The 19,648-nt window shown below is 36.7% G+C and overlaps 1 non-coding gene and 19 pseudogenes across 1 annotated transcript; all 20 read right to left on the bottom strand.

Annotated features, from left to right (window-relative positions):
- Positions 1-647: 647 nt before the first annotated feature.
- LOC145649116 (5S ribosomal RNA) lies at positions 648-766 on the bottom strand (annotated as a pseudogene).
- Positions 767-1,994: 1,228 nt separating this feature from the next.
- Positions 1,995-2,113, bottom strand: LOC145649742 (5S ribosomal RNA; annotated as a pseudogene).
- Positions 2,114-3,341: 1,228 nt separating this feature from the next.
- LOC145649115 (5S ribosomal RNA) lies at positions 3,342-3,460 on the bottom strand (annotated as a pseudogene).
- A 1,228-nt stretch (positions 3,461-4,688) lies between these two features.
- Positions 4,689-4,807, bottom strand: LOC145649741 (5S ribosomal RNA; annotated as a pseudogene).
- Positions 4,808-6,035: 1,228 nt separating this feature from the next.
- Positions 6,036-6,154, bottom strand: LOC145647433 (5S ribosomal RNA; annotated as a pseudogene).
- A 790-nt stretch (positions 6,155-6,944) lies between these two features.
- LOC145649087 (5S ribosomal RNA) lies at positions 6,945-7,063 on the bottom strand (annotated as a pseudogene).
- A 790-nt stretch (positions 7,064-7,853) lies between these two features.
- LOC145650320 (5S ribosomal RNA) lies at positions 7,854-7,972 on the bottom strand (annotated as a pseudogene).
- Positions 7,973-9,638: 1,666 nt separating this feature from the next.
- LOC145647357 (5S ribosomal RNA) lies at positions 9,639-9,757 on the bottom strand (annotated as a pseudogene).
- A 353-nt stretch (positions 9,758-10,110) lies between these two features.
- Positions 10,111-10,229, bottom strand: LOC145643972 (5S ribosomal RNA; annotated as a pseudogene).
- A 1,228-nt stretch (positions 10,230-11,457) lies between these two features.
- LOC145648274 (5S ribosomal RNA) lies at positions 11,458-11,576 on the bottom strand. The gene has a single exon (XR_014116444.1). It is a non-coding gene; the product is annotated as a 5S ribosomal RNA (ribosomal RNA).
- Positions 11,577-11,929: 353 nt separating this feature from the next.
- Positions 11,930-12,048, bottom strand: LOC145649813 (5S ribosomal RNA; annotated as a pseudogene).
- Positions 12,049-12,838: 790 nt separating this feature from the next.
- On the bottom strand, positions 12,839-12,957 carry LOC145649086 (5S ribosomal RNA; annotated as a pseudogene).
- Positions 12,958-14,623: 1,666 nt separating this feature from the next.
- Positions 14,624-14,742, bottom strand: LOC145647432 (5S ribosomal RNA; annotated as a pseudogene).
- Positions 14,743-15,095: 353 nt separating this feature from the next.
- Positions 15,096-15,214, bottom strand: LOC145650821 (5S ribosomal RNA; annotated as a pseudogene).
- A 353-nt stretch (positions 15,215-15,567) lies between these two features.
- Positions 15,568-15,686, bottom strand: LOC145649812 (5S ribosomal RNA; annotated as a pseudogene).
- Positions 15,687-16,256: 570 nt separating this feature from the next.
- Positions 16,257-16,375, bottom strand: LOC145649085 (5S ribosomal RNA; annotated as a pseudogene).
- A 352-nt stretch (positions 16,376-16,727) lies between these two features.
- On the bottom strand, positions 16,728-16,846 carry LOC145647084 (5S ribosomal RNA; annotated as a pseudogene).
- Positions 16,847-17,637: 791 nt separating this feature from the next.
- Positions 17,638-17,756, bottom strand: LOC145649067 (5S ribosomal RNA; annotated as a pseudogene).
- A 669-nt stretch (positions 17,757-18,425) lies between these two features.
- On the bottom strand, positions 18,426-18,544 carry LOC145647822 (5S ribosomal RNA; annotated as a pseudogene).
- Positions 18,545-19,334: 790 nt separating this feature from the next.
- LOC145647215 (5S ribosomal RNA) lies at positions 19,335-19,453 on the bottom strand (annotated as a pseudogene).
- Between the last annotated feature and the right edge of the window lie 195 nt (positions 19,454-19,648).

The following is a 19,648-nucleotide window of genomic DNA, read 5'->3' as shown; positions in this document are numbered from 1 at the left end:
CTGGTATACAAAGGCACTAACAGACAGTTTTTTGATGAATCACTGCACTTCACATTCAGGCATGTGAGTTGGAGAGTAAATGAAAGTGATCCAAAAAAAACATACAGCATCTGCTATTCCCAGGTGCTAACCGATAGTTTGAGTTAATTATTCACTGCACTTCAAATTTGAACATGATAGCTTGAACATAAATTAAAGGGATGCAATACAATCTTACAGCACCTGCTATTCCCTGGTACTAAAATATTTCTATTTAATCTGTACACTTCACATAAAAGCTTGTCAGTTGCAGATTAAAGTAAAGTGATGCAACAAAAACTTACAGCATTTGCTATTCCCAGGTGCTAACAGATAGTTTTTTTAATTAATCACTGCACTTCACATCCTAGCATGTCATCTTGAAAGTAAATTAAAGTGATGCAAGAGAAGCTTACCGCATCTCGTAGTCCAAGGTGCTAACAGACAGTTTTTGATGAATCACTGCACTTCACATTCAGGCATGTGAGTTGGAGAGTAAATGAAAGTGATGCAAAAAAAACTTACAGCATCGGCTATTCCCAGGTGCTAACAGATAGTTTTTTTTATTAATCACTGCACTTCACATTTGAGCATGTCAGCTTGAAAGTAAATTAAAGTGATGCAAGAAAAGCTTAAAGCACCTGGTATTCCTAGGTAGGGTCCCACCTCAGTACTATCCAGGCCCAAACTTGCTTAGCTTCCAAGGTCAGATGAGATTGGGCGTTCTCAAGCTGGTGTGGCCGTAAGCCTTAAACACTTACTCAAATTGCCTAATCATAGCAAATATGATCAAAGACCAATCTGACAATTTTTTTTATTAATCCCTGCACTTGACATTCTAGAATGTTATCTTGAATGTAAATTAAATGATGCAATAAAAGCTTACAACATCTGGTATACGGAGGCACTAACAGACAGTTTTTTGATGAATCACTGCACTTCACATTCAGGCATGTGAGTTGGAGAGTAAATGAAAGTGATGCAAAAAAAACGTACAGCATCTGCTATTCCCAGGTGCTAACAGATAGTTTGAGTTAATTATTCACTGCACTTCAAATTTGAACATGATAGCTTGAACATAAATTAAAGGGATGCAATACAATCTTACAGCACCTGCTATTCCCTGGTACTAAAATATTTCTATTTAATCTGTACACTTCACATACAAGCTTGTCAGTTGCAGATTAAAGTAAAGTGATGCAACAAAAACTTACAGCATCTGCTATTCCCAGGTGCTAACAGATAGTTTTTTTAATTAATCACTGCATTTCACATCCTAGCATGTCATCTTGACAGTAAATTAAAGTGATTCAAGAGAAGCTTACAGCATCTCGTAGTCCAAGGTGCTAACAGATAGTTTTTGATGAATCACTGCACTTCACATTCAGGCATGTGAGTTGGAGAGTAAATGAAAGTGATGCAAAAAAAACTTACAGCATCGGCTATTCCCAGGTGCTAACAGATAGTTTGAGTTAATTATTCACTGCACTTCAAATTTGAACATGATAGCTTGAACATAAATTAAAGGGATGCAATACAATCTTACAGCACCTGCTATTCCCTGGTACTAAAATATTTCTATTTAATCTGTACACTTCACATACAAGCTTGTCAGTTGCAGATTAAAGTAAAGTGATGCAACAAAAACTTACAGCATCTGCTATTCCCAGGTGCTAACAGATAGTTTTTTTAATTAATCACTGCATTTCACATCCTAGCATGTCATCTTGACAGTAAATTAAAGTGATTCAAGAGAAGCTTACAGCATCTCGTAGTCCAAGGTGCTAACAGATAGTTTTTGATGAATCACTGCACTTCACATTCAGGCATGTGAGTTGGAGAGTAAATGAAAGTGATGCAAAAAAAACTTACAACATCGGCTATTCCCAGGTGCTAACAGATAGTTTTTTTTATTAATCACTGCACTTCACATTTGAGCATTACAGATTGAAAGTAAATTAAAGTGATGCAAGAAAAGCTTAAAGCACCTGGTATTCCTAGGTAGGGTCCCACCTCAGTACTATCCAGGCCCAAACTTGTTTAGCTTCCAAGGTCAGATGAGATTGGGCGTTCTCAAGCTGGTGTGGCCGTAAGCCTTAAACACTTACTCAAATTGCCTAATCATAGCAAATATGATCAAAGACCAATCTGACAATTTTTTTTATTAATCCCTGCACTTGACATTCTAGAATGTTATCTTGAATGTAAATTAAATGATGCAATAAAAGCTTACAACATCTGGTATACGGAGGCACTAACAGACAGTTTTTTGATGAATCACTGCACTTCACATTCAGGCATGTGAGTTGGAGAGTAAATGAAAGTGATGCAAAAAAAACATACAGCATCTGCTATTCCCAGGTGCTAACAGATAGTTTGAGTTAATTATTCACTGCACTTCAAATTTGAACATGATAGCTTGAACATAAATTAAAGGGATGCAATACAATCTTACAGCACCTGCTATTCCCTGGTACTAAAATATTTCTATTTAATCTGTACACTTCACATACAAGCTTGTCAGTTGCAGATTAAAGTAAAGTGATGCAACAAAAACTTACAGCATCTGCTATTCCCAGGTGCTAACAGATAGTTTTTTTAATTAATCACTGCATTTCACATCCTAGCATGTCATCTTGACAGTAAATTAAAGTGATTCAAGAGAAGCTTACAGCATCTCGTAGTCCAAGGTGCTAACAGATAGTTTTTGATGAATCACTGCACTTCACATTCAGGCATGTGAGTTGGAGAGTAAATGAAAGTGATGCAAAAAAAACTTACAGCATCGGCTATTCCCAGGTGCTAACAGATAGTTTGAGTTAATTATTCACTGCACTTCAAATTTGAACATGATAGCTTGAACATAAATTAAAGGGATGCAATACAATCTTACAGCACCTGCTATTCCCTGGTACTAAAATATTTCTATTTAATCTGTACACTTCACATAAAAGCTTGTCAGTTGCAGATTAAAGTAAAGTGATGCAACAAAAACTTACAGCATTTGCTATTCCCAGGTGCTAACAGATAGTTTTTTTAATTAATCACTGCACTTCACATCCTAGCATGTCATCTTGAAAGTAAATTAAAGTGATGCAAGAGAAGCTTACCGCATCTCGTAGTCCAAGGTGCTAACAGACAGTTTTTGATGAATCACTGCACTTCACATTCAGGCATGTGAGTTGGAGAGTAAATGAAAGTGATGCAAAAAAAACTTACAGCATCGGCTATTCCCAGGTGCTAACAGATAGTTTTTTTTATTAATCACTGCACTTCACATTTGAGCATGTCAGCTTGAAAGTAAATTAAAGTGATGCAAGAAAAGCTTAAAGCACCTGGTATTCCTAGGTAGGGTCCCACCTCAGTACTATCCAGGCCCAAACTTGCTTAGCTTCCAAGGTCAGATGAGATTGGGCGTTCTCAAGCTGGTGTGGCCGTAAGCCTTAAACACTTACTCAAATTGCCTAATCATAGCAAATATGATCAAAGACCAATCTGACAATTTTTTTTATTAATCCCTGCACTTGACATTCTAGAATGTTATCTTGAATGTAAATTAAATGATGCAATAAAAGCTTACAACATCTGGTATACGGAGGCACTAACAGACAGTTTTTTGATGAATCACTGCACTTCACATTCAGGCATGTGAGTTGGAGAGTAAATGAAAGTGATGCAAAAAAAACGTACAGCATCTGCTATTCCCAGGTGCTAACAGATAGTTTGAGTTAATTATTCACTGCACTTCAAATTTGAACATGATAGCTTGAACATAAATTAAAGGGATGCAATACAATCTTACAGCACCTGCTATTCCCTGGTACTAAAATATTTCTATTTAATCTGTACACTTCACATACAAGCTTGTCAGTTGCAGATTAAAGTAAAGTGATGCAACAAAAACTTACAGCATCTGCTATTCCCAGGTGCTAACAGATAGTTTTTTTAATTAATCACTGCATTTCACATCCTAGCATGTCATCTTGACAGTAAATTAAAGTGATTCAAGAGAAGCTTACAGCATCTCGTAGTCCAAGGTGCTAACAGATAGTTTTTGATGAATCACTGCACTTCACATTCAGGCATGTGAGTTGGAGAGTAAATGAAAGTGATGCAAAAAAAACTTACAGCATCGGCTATTCCCAGGTGCTAACAGATAGTTTGAGTTAATTATTCACTGCACTTCAAATTTGAACATGATAGCTTGAACATAAATTAAAGGGATGCAATACAATCTTACAGCACCTGCTATTCCCTGGTACTAAAATATTTCTATTTAATCTGTACACTTCACATACAAGCTTGTCAGTTGCAGATTAAAGTAAAGTGATGCAACAAAAACTTACAGCATCTGCTATTCCCAGGTGCTAACAGATAGTTTTTTTAATTAATCACTGCATTTCACATCCTAGCATGTCATCTTGACAGTAAATTAAAGTGATTCAAGAGAAGCTTACAGCATCTCGTAGTCCAAGGTGCTAACAGATAGTTTTTGATGAATCACTGCACTTCACATTCAGGCATGTGAGTTGGAGAGTAAATGAAAGTGATGCAAAAAAAACTTACAACATCGGCTATTCCCAGGTGCTAACAGATAGTTTTTTTTATTAATCACTGCACTTCACATTTGAGCATTACAGCTTGAAAGTAAATTAAAGTGATGCAAGAAAAGCTTAAAGCACCTGGTATTCCTAGGTAGGGTCCCACCTCAGTACTATCCAGGCCCAAACTTGTTTAGCTTCCAAGGTCAGATGAGATTGGGCGTTCTCAAGCTGGTGTGGCCGTAAGCCTTAAACACTTACTCAAATTGCCTAATCATAGCAAATATGATCAAAGACCAATCTGACAATTTTTTTTATTAATCCCTGCACTTGACATTCTAGAATGTTATCTTGAATGTAAATTAAATGATGCAATAAAAGCTTACAACATCTGGTATACGGAGGCACTAACAGACAGTTTTTTGATGAATCACTGCACTTCACATTCAGGCATGTGAGTTGGAGAGTAAATGAAAGTGATGCAAAAAAAACGTACAGCATCTGCTATTCCCAGGTGCTAACAGATAGTTTGAGTTAATTATTCACTGCACTTCAAATTTGAACATGATAGCTTGAACATAAATTAAAGGGATGCAATACAATCTTACAGCACCTGCTATTCCCTGGTACTAAAATATTTCTATTTAATCTGTACACTTCACATACAAGCTTGTCAGTTGCAGATTAAAGTAAAGTGATGCAACAAAAACTTACAGCATCTGCTATTCCCAGGTGCTAACAGATAGTTTTTTTAATTAATCACTGCATTTCACATCCTAGCATGTCATCTTGACAGTAAATTAAAGTGATTCAAGAGAAGCTTACAGCATCTCGTAGTCCAAGGTGCTAACAGATAGTTTTTGATGAATCACTGCACTTCACATTCAGGCATGTGAGTTGGAGAGTAAATGAAAGTGATGCAAAAAAAACTTACAGCATCGGCTATTCCCAGGTGCTAACAGATAGTTTGAGTTAATTATTCACTGCACTTCAAATTTGAACATGATAGCTTGAACATAAATTAAAGGGATGCAATACAATCTTACAGCACCTGCTATTCCCTGGTACTAAAATATTTCTATTTAATCTGTACACTTCACATACAATCTTGTCAGTTGCAGATTAAAGTAAAGTGATGCAACAAAAACTTACAGCATCTGCTATTCCCAGGTGCTAACAGATAGTTTTTTTAATTAATCACTGCATTTCACATCCTAGCATGTCATCTTGACAGTAAATTAAAGTGATTCAAGAGAAGCTTACAGCATCTCGTAGTCCAAGGTGCTAACAGATAGTTTTTGATGAATCACTGCACTTCACATTCAGGCATGTGAGTTGGAGAGTAAATGAAAGTGATGCAAAAAAAACTTATAGCATCTGCTATTCCCAGGTGCTAACAGATAGTTTTTTTTATTAATCACTGCACTTCACATTTGAGCATGTCAGCTTGAAAGTAAATTAAAGTGATGCAAGAAAAGCTTACAGCACCTGGTATTCCTAAGTAGGGTCCCACCTCAGTACTATCCAGGCCCAAACCTGCTTAGCTTCCAAGGTCAGATGAGATTGGGCGTTCTCAAGCTGGTGTGGCCGTAAGCCTTAAACACTTACTCAAATTGCCTAATCATAGCAAATATGATCAAAGACCAATCTGACAATTTTTTTTATTAATCCCTGCACTTGACATTCTAGAATGTTATCTTGAATGTAAATTAAATGATGCAATAAAAGCTTACAACATCTGGTATACGGAGGCACTAACAGACAGTTTTTTGATGAATCACTGCACTTCACATTCAGGCATGTGAGTTGGAGAGTAAATGAAAGTGATGCAAAAAAAATGTACAGCATCTGCTATTCCCAGGTGCTATCAGATAGTTTGAGTTAATTATTCACTGCACTTCAAATTTGAACATGATAGCTTGAACATACATTAAAGGGATGCAATACAATCTTACAGCACCTGCTATTCCCTGGTACTAAAATATTTCTATTTAATCTGTACACTTCACATACAAGCTTGTCAGTTGCAGATTAAAGTAAAGTGATGCAACAAAAACTTACAGCATCTGCTATTCCCAGGTGCTAACAGATAGTTTTTTTAATTAATCACTGCATTTCACATCCTAGCATGTCATCTTGACAATAAATTAAAGTGATTCAAGAGAAGCTTACAGCATCTCGTAGTCCAAGGTGCTAACAGATAGTTTTTGATGAATCACTGCACTTCACATTCAGGCATGTGAGTTGGAGAGTAAATGAAAGTGATGCAAAAAAAACTTACAGCATCGGCTATTCCCAGGTGCTAACAGATAGTTTTTTTTATTAATCACTGCACTTCACATTTGAGCATGTCAGCTTGAAAGTAAATTAAAGTGATGCAAGAAAAGCTTACAGCACCTGGTATTCCTAGGTAGGGTCCCACCTCAGTACTATCCAGGCCCAAACTTGCTTAGCTTCCAAGGTCAGATGAGGTTGGGCGTTCTCAAGCTGGTGTGGCCATAAGCCTTAAACACTTACTCAAATTGCCTAATCATAGCAAATATGATCAAAGACCAATCTGACAATTTTTTTTATTAATCCCTGCACTTGACATTCTAGAATGTTATCTTGAATGTAAATTAAATGATGCAATAAAAGCTTACAACATCTGGTATACGGAGGCACTAACAGACAGTTTTTTGATGAATCACTGCACTTCACATTCAGGCATGTGAGTTGGAGAGTAAATGAAAGTGATCCAAAAAAAACATACAGCATCTGCTATTCCCAGGTGCTAACCGATAGTTTGAGTTAATTATTCACTGCACTTCAAATTTGAACATGATAGCTTGAACATAAATTAAAGGGATGCAATACAATCTTACAGCACCTGCTATTCCCTGGTACTAAAATATTTCTATTTAATCTGTACACTTCACATAAAAGCTTGTCAGTTGCAGATTAAAGTAAAGTGATGCAACAAAAACTTACAGCATTTGCTATTCCCAGGTGCTAACAGATAGTTTTTTTAATTAATCACTGCACTTCACATCCTAGCATGTCATCTTGAAAGTAAATTAAAGTGATGCAAGAGAAGCTTACCGCATCTCGTAGTCCAAGGTGCTAACAGACAGTTTTTGATGAATCACTGCACTTCACATTCAGGCATGTGAGTTGGAGAATAAATGAAAGTGATGCAAAAAAAACTTACAGCATCGGCTATTCCCAGGTGCTAACACATAGTTTTTTTTATTAATCACTGCACTTCACATTTGAGCATGTCAGCTTGAAAGTAAATTAAAGTGATGCAAGAAAAGCTTAAAGCACCTGGTATTCCTAGGTAGGGTCCCACCTCAGTACTATCCAGGCCCAAACTTGCTTAGCTTCCAAAGTCAGATGAGATTGGGCGTTCTCAAGCTGGTGTGGCCGTAAGCCTTAAACACTTACTCAAATTGCCTAATCATAGCAAATATGATCAAAGACCAATCTGACAATTTTTTTTATTAATCCCTGCACTTGACATTCTAGAATGTTATCTTGAATGTAAATTAAATGATGCAATAAAAGCTTACAACATCTGGTATACGGAGGCACTAACAGACAGTTTTTTGATGAATCACTGCACTTCACATTCAGGCATGTGAGTTGGAGAGTAAATGAAAGTGATGCAAAAAAAACGTACAGCATCTGCTATTCCCAGGTGCTAACAGATAGTTTGAGTTAATTATTCACTGCACTTCAAATTTGAACATGATAGCTTGAACATAAATTAAAGGGATGCAATACAATCTTACAGCACCTGCTATTCCCTGGTACTAAAATATTTCTATTTAATCTGTACACTTCACATACAAGCTTGTCAGTTGCAGATTAAAGTAAAGTGATGCAACAAAAACTTACAGCATCTGCTATTCCCAGGTGCTAACAGATAGTTTTTTTAATTAATCACTGCATTTCACATCCTAGCATGTCATCTTGACAGTAAATTAAAGTGATTCAAGAGAAGCTTACAGCATCTCGTAGTCCAAGGTGCTAACAGATAGTTTTTGATGAATCACTGCACTTCACATTCAGGCATGTGAGTTGGAGAGTAAATGAAAGTGATGCAAAAAAAACTTACAGCATCTGCTATTCCCAGGTGCTAACAGATAGTTTGAGTTAATTATTCACTGCACTTCAAATTTGAACATGATAGCTTGAACATAAATTAAAGGGATGCAATACAATCTTACAGCACCTGCTATTCCCTGGTACTAAAATATTTCTATTTAATCTGTACACTTCACATACAAGCTTGTCAGTTGCAGATTAAAGTAAAGTGATGCAACAAAAACTTACAGCATCTGCTATTCCCAGGTGCTAACAGATAGTTTTTTTAATTAATCACTGCATTTCACATCCTAGCATGTCATCTTGACAGTAAATTAAAGTGATTCAAGAGAAGCTTACAGCATCTCATAGTCCAAGGTGCTAACAGATAGTTTTTGATGAATCACTGCACTTCACATTCAGGCATGTGAGTTGGAGAGTAAAAGAAAGTGATGCAAAAAAAACTTACAGCATCGGCTATTCCCAGGTGCTAACAGATAGTTTGAGTTAATTATTCACTGCACTTCAAATTTGAACATGATAGCTTGAACATAAATTAAAGGGATGCAATACAATCTTACAGCACCTGCTATTCCCTGGTACTAAAATATTTCTATTTAATCTGTACACTTCACATACAATCTTGTCAGTTGCAGATTAAAGTAAAGTGATGCAACAAAAACTTACAGCATCTGCTATTCCCAGGTGCTAACAGATAGTTTTTTTAATTAATCACTGCATTTCACATCCTAGCATGTCATCTTGACAGTAAATTAAAGTGATTCAAGAGAAGCTTACAGCATCTCGTAGTCCAAGGTGCTAACAGATAGTTTTTGATGAATCACTGCACTTCACATTCAGGCATGTGAGTTGGAGAGTAAATGAAAGTGATGCAAAAAAAACTTATAGCATCTGCTATTCCCAGGTGCTAACAGATAGTTTTTTTTATTAATCACTGCACTTCACATTTGAGCATGTCAGCTTGAAAGTAAATTAAAGTGATGCAAGAAAAGCTTACAGCACCTGGTATTCCTAGGTAGGGTCCCACCTCAGTACTATCCAGGCCCAAACTTGCTTAGCTTCCAAGGTCAGATGAGATTGGGCATTCTCAAGCTGGTGTGGCCGTAAGCCTTAAACGCTTACTCAATTTGCCTAATCATAGCAAATATGATCAAAGACCAATCTGACAATTTTTTTTATTAATCCCTGCAATTGACATTCTAGAATGTTATCTTGAATGTAAATTAAATGATGCAATAAAAGCTTACAACATCTGGTATACGGAGGCACTAACAGACAGTTTTTTGATGAATCACTGCACTTCACATTCAGGCATGTGAGTTGGAGAGTAAATGAAAGTGATGCAAAAAAAACTTACAGCATCGGCTATTCCCAGGTGCTAACAGATAGTTTTTTTTTATTAATCACTGCACTTCACATTTGAGCATGTCAGCTTGAAAGTAAATTAAAGTGATGCAAGAAAAGCTAACAGCACCTGGTATTCCTAGGTAGGGTCCCACCTCAGTACTATCCAGGCCCAAACTTGCTTAGCTTCCAATGTCAGATGAGATTGGGCGTTCTCAAGCTGGTGTGGCCTTAAGCCTTAAACACTTACTCAAATTGCCTAATCATAGCAAATATGATCAAAGACCAATCTGACAATTTTTTTTATTAATCCCTGCACTTGACATTCTAGAATGTTATCTTGAATGTAAATTAAATGATGCAATAAAAGCTTACAACATCTGGTATACGGAGGCACTAACAGACAGTTTTTTGATGAATCACTGCACTTCACATTCAGGCATGTGAGTTGGAGAGTAAATGAAAGTGATGCAAAAAAAACTTACAGCATCTGCTATTCCCAGGTGCTAACAGATAGTTTGAGTTAATTATTCACTGCACTTCAAATTTGAACATGATAGCTTGAACATAAATTAAAGGGACACAATACAATCTTACAGCACCTGCTATTCCCTGGTACTAAAATATTTCTATTTAATCTGTACACTTCACATACAAGCTTGTCAGTTGCAGATTAAAGTAAAGTGATGCAACAAAAACTTACAGCATCTGCTATTCCCAGGTGCTAACAGATAGTTTTTTTAATTAATCACTGCATTTCACATCCTAGCATGTCATCTTGACAGTAAATTAAAGTGATTCAAGAGAAGCTTACAGCATCTCGTAGTCCAAGGTGCTAACAGATAGTTTTTGATGAATCACTGCACTTCACATTCAGGCATGTGAGTTGGAGAGTAAATGAAAGTGATGCAAAAAAAACTTACAGCATCGGCTATTCCCAGGTGCTAACAGATAGTTTGAGTTAATTATTCACTGCACTTCAAATTTGAACATGATAGCTTGAACATAAATTAAAGGGATGCAATACAATCTTACAGCACCTGCTATTCCCTGGTACTAAAATATTTCTATTTAATCTGTACACTTCACATACAATCTTGTCAGTTGCAGATTAAAGTAAAGTGATGCAACAAAAACTTACAGCATCTGCTATTCCCAGGTGCTAACAGATAGTTTTTTTAATTAATCACTGCATTTCACATCCTAGCATGTCATCTTGACAGTAAATTAAAGTGATTCAAGAGAAGCTTACAGCATCTCGTAGTCCAAGGTGCTAACAGATAGTTTTTGATGAATCACTGCACTTCACATTCAGGCATGTGAGTTGGAGAGTAAATGAAAGTGATGCAAAAAAAACTTATAGCATCTGCTATTCCCAGGTGCTAACAGATAGTTTTTTTTATTAATCACTGCACTTCACATTTGAGCATGTCAGCTTGAAAGTAAATTAAAGTGATGCAAGAAAAGCTTACAGCACCTGGTATTCCTAGGTAGGGTCCCACCTCAGTACTATCCAGGCCCAAACTTGCTTAGCTTCCAAGGTCAGATGAGATTGGGCGTTCTCAAGCTGGTGTGGCCGTAAGCCTTAAACACTTACTCAAATTGCCTAATCATAGCAAATATGATCAAAGACCAATCTGACAATTTTTTTTATTAATCCCTGCACTTGACATTCTAGAATGTTATCTTGAATGTAAATTAAATGATGCAATAAAAGCTTACAACATCTGGTATACGGAGGCACTAACAGACAGTTTTTTGATGAATCACTGCACTTCACATTCAGGCATGTGAGTTGGAGAGTAATTGAAAGTGATGCAAAAAAAACTTACAGCATCGGCTATTCCCAGGTGCTAACAGATAGTTTTTTTTTATTAATCACTGCACTTCACATTTGAGCATGTCAGCTTGAAAGTAAATTAAAGTGATGCAAGAAAAGCTTACAGCACCTGGTATTCCTAGGTAGAGCCCCACCTCAGTACTATCCAGGCCCAAACTTGCTTAGCTTCCAAGGTAAGATGAGATTGGGCGTTCTCAAGCTGGTGTGGCCGTAAGCCTTAAGCACTTACTCAAATTGCCTAATCATAGCAAATATGATCAAAGACCAATCTGACAATTTTTTTTATTAATCCCTGCACTTGACATTCTAGAATGTTATCTTGAATGTAAATTAAATGATGCAATAAAAGCTTACAACATCTGGTATACGGAGGCACTAACAGACAGTTTTTTGATGAATCACTGCACTTCACAATCAGGCATGTGAGTTGGAGAGTAAATGAAAGTGATGCAAAAAAAATGTACAGCATCTGCTATTCCCAGGTGCTATCAGATAGTTTGAGTTAATTATTCACTGCACTTCAAATTTGAACATGATAGCTTGAACATACATTAAAGGGATGCAATACAATCTTACAGCACCTGCTATTCCCTGGTACTAAAATATTTCTATTTAATCTGTACACTTCACATACAAGCTTGTCAGTTGCAGATTAAAGTAAAGTGATGCAACAAAAACTTACAGCATCTGCTATTCCCAGGTGCTAACAGATAGTTTTTTTAATTAATCACTGCATTTCACATCCTAGCATGTCATCTTGACAATAAATTAAAGTGATTCAAGAGAAGCTTACAGCATCTCGTAGTCCAAGGTGCTAACAGATAGTTTTTGATGAATCACTGCACTTCACATTCAGGCATGTGAGTTGGAGAGTAAATGAAAGTGATGCAAAAAAAACTTACAGCATCGGCTATTCCCAGGTGCTAACAGATAGTTTTTTTTATTAATCACTGCACTTCACATTTGAGCATGTCAGCTTGAAAGTAAATTAAAGTGATGCAAGAAAAGCTTACAGCACCTGGTATTCCTAGGTAGGGTCCCACCTCAGTACTATCCAGGCCCAAACTTGCTTAGCTTCCAAGGTCAGATGAGGTTGGGCGTTCTCAAGCTGGTGTGGCCATAAGCCTTAAACACTTACTCAAATTGCCTAATCATAGCAAATATGATCAAAGACCAATCTGACAATTTTTTTTATTAATCCCTGCACTTGACATTCTAGAATGTTATCTTGAATGTAAATTAAATGATGCAATAAAAGCTTACAACATCTGGTATACGGAGGCACTAACAGACAGTTTTTTGATGAATCACTACACTTCACATTCAGGCATGTGAGTTGGAGAGTAAATGAAAGTGATGCAAAAAAAACTTACAGCATCTGCTATTCCCAGGTGCTAACAGATAGTTTGAGTTAATTATTCACTGCACTTCAAATTTGAACATGATAGCTTGAACATAAATTAAAGGGATGCAATACAATCTTACAGCACCTGCTATTCCCTGGTACTAAAATATTTCTATTTAATCTGTACACTTCACATACAAGCTTGTCAGTTGCAGATTAAAGTAAAGTGATGCAACAAAAACTTACAGCATCTGCTATTCCCAGGTGCTAACAGATAGTTTTTTTAATTAATCACTGCATTTCACATCCTAGCATGTCATCTTGACAGTAAATTAAAGTGATTCAAGAGAAGCTTACAGCATCTCGTAGTCCAAGGTGCTAACAGATAGTTTTTGATGAATCACTGCACTTCACATTCAGGCATGTGAGTTGGAGAGTAAATGAAAGTGATGCAAAAAAAACTTACAGCATCGGCTATTCCCAGGTGCTAACAGATAGTTTGAGTTAATTATTCACTGCACTTCAAATTTGAACATGATAGCTTGAACATAAATTAAAGGGATGCAATACAATCTTACAGCACCTGCTATTCCCTGGTACTAAAATATTTCTATTTAATCTGTACACTTCACATACAATCTTGTCAGTTGCAGATTAAAGTAAAGTGATGCAACAAAAACTTACAGCATCTGCTATTCCCAGGTGCTAACAGATAGTTTTTTTAATTAATCACTGCATTTCACATCCTAGCATGTCATCTTGACAGTAAATTAAAGTGATTCAAGAGAAGCTTACAGCATCTCGTAGTCCAAGGTGCTAACAGATAGTTTTTGATGAATCACTGCACTTCACATTCAGGCATGTGAGTTGGAGAGTAAATGAAAGTGATGCAAAAAAAACTTACAGCATCGGCTATTCCCAGGTGCTAACAGATAGTTTGAGTTAATTATTCACTGCACTTCAAATTTGAACATGATAGCTTGAACATAAATTAAAGGGATGCAATACAATCTTACAGCACCTGCTATTCCCTGGTACTAAAATATTTCTATTTAATCTGTACACTTCACATACAATCTTGTCAGTTGCAGATTAAAGTAAAGTGATGCAACAAAAATTTACAGCATCTGCTATTCCCAGGTGCTAACAGATAGTTTTTTTAATTAATCACTGCATTTCACATCCTAGCATGTCATCTTGACAGTAAATTAAAGTGATTCAAGAGAAGCTTACAGCATCTCGTAGTCCAAGGTGCTAACAGATAGTTTTTGATGAATCACTGCACTTCACATTCAGGCATGTGAGTTGGAGAGTAAATGATAGTGATGCAAAAAAAACTTATAGCATCTGCTATTGCCAGGTGCTAACAGATAGTTTTTTTTATTAATCACTGCACTTCACATTTGAGCATGTCAGCTTGAAAGTAAATTAAAGTGATGCAAGAAAAGCTTACAGCACCTGGTATTCCTAAGTAGGGTCCCACCTCAGTACTATCCAGGCCCAAACCTGCTTAGCTTCCAAGGTCAGATGAGATTGGGCGTTCTCAAGCTGGTGTGGCCGTAAGCCTTAAACACTTACTCAAATTGCCTAATCATAGCAAATATGATCAAAGACCAATCTGACAATTTTTTTTATTAATCCCTGCACTTGACATTCTAGAATGTTATCTTGAATGTAAATTAAATGATGCAATAAAAGCTTACAACATCTGGTATACGGAGGCACTAACAGACAGTTTTTTGATGAATCACTGCACTTCACATTCAGGCATGTGAGTTGGAGAGTAATTGAAAGTGATGCAAAAAAAACTTACAGCATCGGCTATTCCCAGGTGCTAACAGATAGTTTTTTTTTATTAATCACTGCACTTCACATTTGAGCATGTCAGCTTGAAAGTAAATTAAAGTGATGCAAGAAAAGCTTACAGCACCTGGTATTCCTAGGTAGAGCCCCACCTCAGTACTATCCAGGCCCAAACTTGCTTAGCTTCCAAGGTAAGATGAGATTGGGCGTTCTCAAGCTGGTGTGGTCGTAAGCCTTAAGCACTTACTCAAATTGCCTAATCATAGCAAATATGATCAAAGACCAATCTGACAATTTTTTTTATTAATCCCTGCACTTGACATTCTAGAATGTTATCTTGAATGTAAATTAAATGATGCAATAAAAGCTTACAACATCTGGTATACGGAGGCACTAACAGACAGTTTTTTGATGAATCACTGCACTTCACATTCAGGCATGTGAGTTGGAGAGTAATTGAAAGTGATGCAAAAAAAACTTACAGCATCGGCTATTCCCAGGTGCTAACAGATAGTTTTTTTTTATTAATCACTGCACTTCACATTTGAGCATGTCAGCTTGAAAGTAAATTAAAGTGATGCAAGAAAAGCTTACAGCACCTGGTATTCCTAGGTAGAGCCCCACCTCAGTACTATCCAGGCCCAAACTTGCTTAGCTTCCAAGGTAAGATGAGATTGGGCGTTCTCAAGCTGGTGTGGCCGTAAGCCTTAAGCACTTACTCAAATTGCCTAATCATAGCAAATATGATCAAAGACCAATCTGACAATTTTTTTTATTAATCCCTGCACTTGACATTCTAGAATGTTATCTTGAATGTAAATTAAATGATGCAATAAAAGCTTACAACATCTGGTATACGGAGGCACTAACAGACAGTTTTTTGATGAATCACTGCACTTCACATTCAGGCATGTGAGTTGGAGAGTAAATGAAAGTGATGCAAAAAAAATGTACAGCATCTGCTATTCCCAGGTGCTATCAGATAGTTTGAGTTAATTATTCACTGCACTTCAAATTTGAACATGATAGCTTGAACATACATTAAAGGGATGCAATACAATCTTACAGCACCTGCTATTCCCTGGTACTAAAATATTTCTATTTAATCTGTACACTTCACATACAAGCTTGTCAGTTGCAGATTAAAGTAAAGTGATGCAACAAAAACTTACAGCATCGGCTATTCCCAGGTGCTAACAGATAGTTTTTTTTATTAATCACTGCACTTCACATTTGAGCATGTCAGCTTGAAAGTAAATTAAAGTGATGCAAGAAAAGCTTACAGCACCTGGTATTCCTAGGTAGGGTCCCACCTCAGTACTATCCAGGCCCAAACTTGCTTAGCTTCCAAGGTCAGATGAGGTTGGGCGTTCTCAAGCTGGTGTGGCCATAAGCCTTAAACACTTACTCAAATTGCCTAATCATAGCAAATATGATCAAAGACCAATCTGACAATTTTTTTTATTAATCCCTGCACTTGACATTCTAGAATGTTATCTTGAATGTAAATTAAATGATGCAATAAAAGCTTACAACATCTGGTATACGGAGGCACTAACAGACAGTTTTTTGATGAATCACTGCACTTTACATTCAGGCATGTGAGTTGGAGAGTAAATGAAAGTGATGCAAAAAAAACTTACAGCATCGGCTATTCCCAGGTGCTAACAGATAGTTTTTTTTACTAATCACTGCACTTCACATTTGAGCATGTCAGCTTGAAAGTAAATTAAAGTGATGCAAGAAAAGCTTACAGCACCTGGTATTCCTAGGTAGGGTCCCACCTCAGTACTATCCAGGCCCAAACTTGCTTAGCTTCCAAGGTCAGATGAGATTGGGCGTTCTCAAGCTGGTGTGGCCGTAAACCTTATACGCTTACTCAAATTGCCTAATCATAGCAAATATGATCAAAGACCAATCTGACAATTTTTTTTATTAATCCCTGCACTTGACATTCTAGACTGTTATCTTGAATGTAAATTAAATGATGCAATAAAAGCTTACAACATCTGGTATACGGAGGCACTAACAGACAGTTTTTTGATGAATCACTGCACTTCACATTCAGGCATGTGAGTTGGAGAGTAAATGAAAGTGATGCAAAAAAAACTTACAGCATCTGCTATTCCGATGTGCTAACAGATAGTTTGAGTTAATTATTCACTGCACTTCAAATTTGAACATGATAGCTTGAACATAAATTAAAGGGATGCAATACAATCTTACAGCACCTGCTATTCCCTGGTACTAAAATATTTCTATTTAATCTGTACACTTCACATACAAGCTTGTCAGTTGCAGATTAAATTTAAGTGATTCAACAAAAACTTACAGCATCTGCTATTCCCAGGTGCCAACAGATAGTTTTTTTAATTAATCACTGCATTTCACATCCTAGCATGTCATCTTGACAGTAAATTAAAGTGATGCAAGAGAAGCTTACAGCATCTCGTAGTCCAAGGTGCTAACAGATAGTTTTTTGATGAATCACTGCACTTCATATTCAGGCATGTGAGTTGGAGAGTAAATGAAAGTGATGCAAAAAAAACTTACAGCATCGGCTATTCCCAGGTGCTAACAGATGGTTTTTTTTATTAATCACTGCACTTCACATTTGAGCATGTTAGCTTGAAAGTAAATTAAAGTGATGCAAGAAAGGCTTACAGCACCTGGTATTCCTAGGTAGGGTCCCACCTCAGTACTATCCAGGACCAAACTTGCTTAGCTTCCAAGGTCAGATGAGATTGGGCATTCTCAAGCTGGTGTGGCCGTAAGCCTTAAACACTTACTCAAATTGCCTAATCATAGCAAATATGATCAAAGACCAATCTGACAATTTTTTTTATTAATCCCTGCACTTGACATTCTAGAATGTTATCTTGAATGTAATTAAATGATGCAATAAAAGCTTACAATACGGAGCTGGTATACGGAGGCACTAATTATTCACTGCACTTCAAATTTGAACATGATAGCTTGAACATAAATTAAAGGGATGGAATACAGTCTTACAGCACCTGCTATTCCCTGGTACTAAAAGATTTCTATTTAATCTGTACACTTCACATACAAGCTTGTCAGTTGCAGATTAGAGTAAAGTGATGCAACAAAAACTTACAGCATCTGCTATTCCCAGGTGCTAACAGATAGTTTTTTTAATTAATCACTGCACTTCACATCCTAGCATGTCATCTTGAAAGTAAATTAAAGTGATGCAAGAGAAGCTTAACAGCATCTCGTAGTCCAAGGTGCTAACAGATAGATTTTTGATGAATAACTGCACTTCACATTCAGGCATGTGAGTTGGAGAGTAAATGAAAGTGATGCAAAAAAAACTTACAGCATCGGCTATTCCCAGGTGCTAACAGATAGTTTTTTTTTATTAATCACTGCACTTCACATTTGAGCATGTCAGCTTGAAAGTAAATTAAAGTGATGCAAGAAGAGCTTACAGCACCTGGTATTCCTAGGTAGAGTCCCACCTCAGTACTATCCAGGCCCAAACTTGCTTAGCTTCCAAGGTCAGATGAGATTGGACGTTCTCAAGCTGGTGTGGCCGTAAGCCTTAAACACTTACTCAAATTGCCTAATCATAGCAAATATGATCAAAGACCAATCTGACAATTTTTTTTATTAATCCCTGCACTTGACATTCTAGAATGTTATCTTGAATGTAAATTAAATGATGCAATAAAAGCTTACAACATCTGGTATACGGAGGCACTAACAGACAGTTTTTTGATGAATCACTGCACTTCACATTCAGGCATGTGAGTTGGAGAGTAAATGAAAGTGATGCAAAAAAAACTTACAGCATCTGCTATTCCCAGGTGCTAACAGATAGTTTGAGTTAATTATTCACTGCACTTCAAATTTGAACATGATAGCTTGAACATAAATTAAAGGGATGCAATACAATCTTACAGCACCTGCTATTCCCTGGTACTAAAATATTTCTATTTAATCTGTACACTTCACATACAAGCTTGTCAGTTGCAGATTAAAGTAAAGTGATGCAACAAAAACTTACAGCATCTGCTATTCCCAGGTGCTAACAGATAGTTTTTTTAATTAATCACTGCATTTCACATCCTAGCATGTCATCTTGACAGTAAATTAAAGTGATTCAAGAGAAGCTTACAGCATCTCGTAGTCCAAGGTGCTAACAGATAGTTTTTGATGAATAACTGCACTTCACATTCAGGCATGTGAGTTGGAGAGTAAATGAAAGTGATGCAAAAAAAACTTACAGCATCTGCTATTCCCAGGTGCTAACAGATAGTTTTTTTTATTAATCACTGCACTTCACATTTGAGCATGTCAGCTTGAAAGTAAATTAAAGTGATGCAAGAAAAGCTTACAGCACCTGGTATTCCTAGGTAGGGTCCCACCTCAGTACTATCCAGGCCCAAACTTGTTTAGCTTCCAAGGTCAGATGAGATTGGGCGTTCTCAAGCTGGTGTGGCCGTAAGCCTTAAACACTTACTCAAATTGCCTAATAATAGCAAATATGATCAAAGACCAATCTGACAATTTTTTTTATTAATCCCTGCACTTGACATTCTAGAATGTTATCTTGAATGTAAATTAAATGATGCAATAAAAGCTTACAACATCTGGTATACGGAGGCACTAACAGACAGTTTTTTGATGAATCACTGCACTTCA

The sequence above is a fragment of the Electrophorus electricus genome, chromosome 13 (genome assembly GCF_041902795.1).
Source record: "Electrophorus electricus isolate QZ-2024a chromosome 13, ASM4190279v1, whole genome shotgun sequence".
Taxonomy (NCBI): domain Eukaryota; kingdom Metazoa; phylum Chordata; class Actinopteri; order Gymnotiformes; family Gymnotidae; genus Electrophorus; species Electrophorus electricus.
This window is presented reverse-complemented; position numbering and strand designations above follow the sequence as displayed.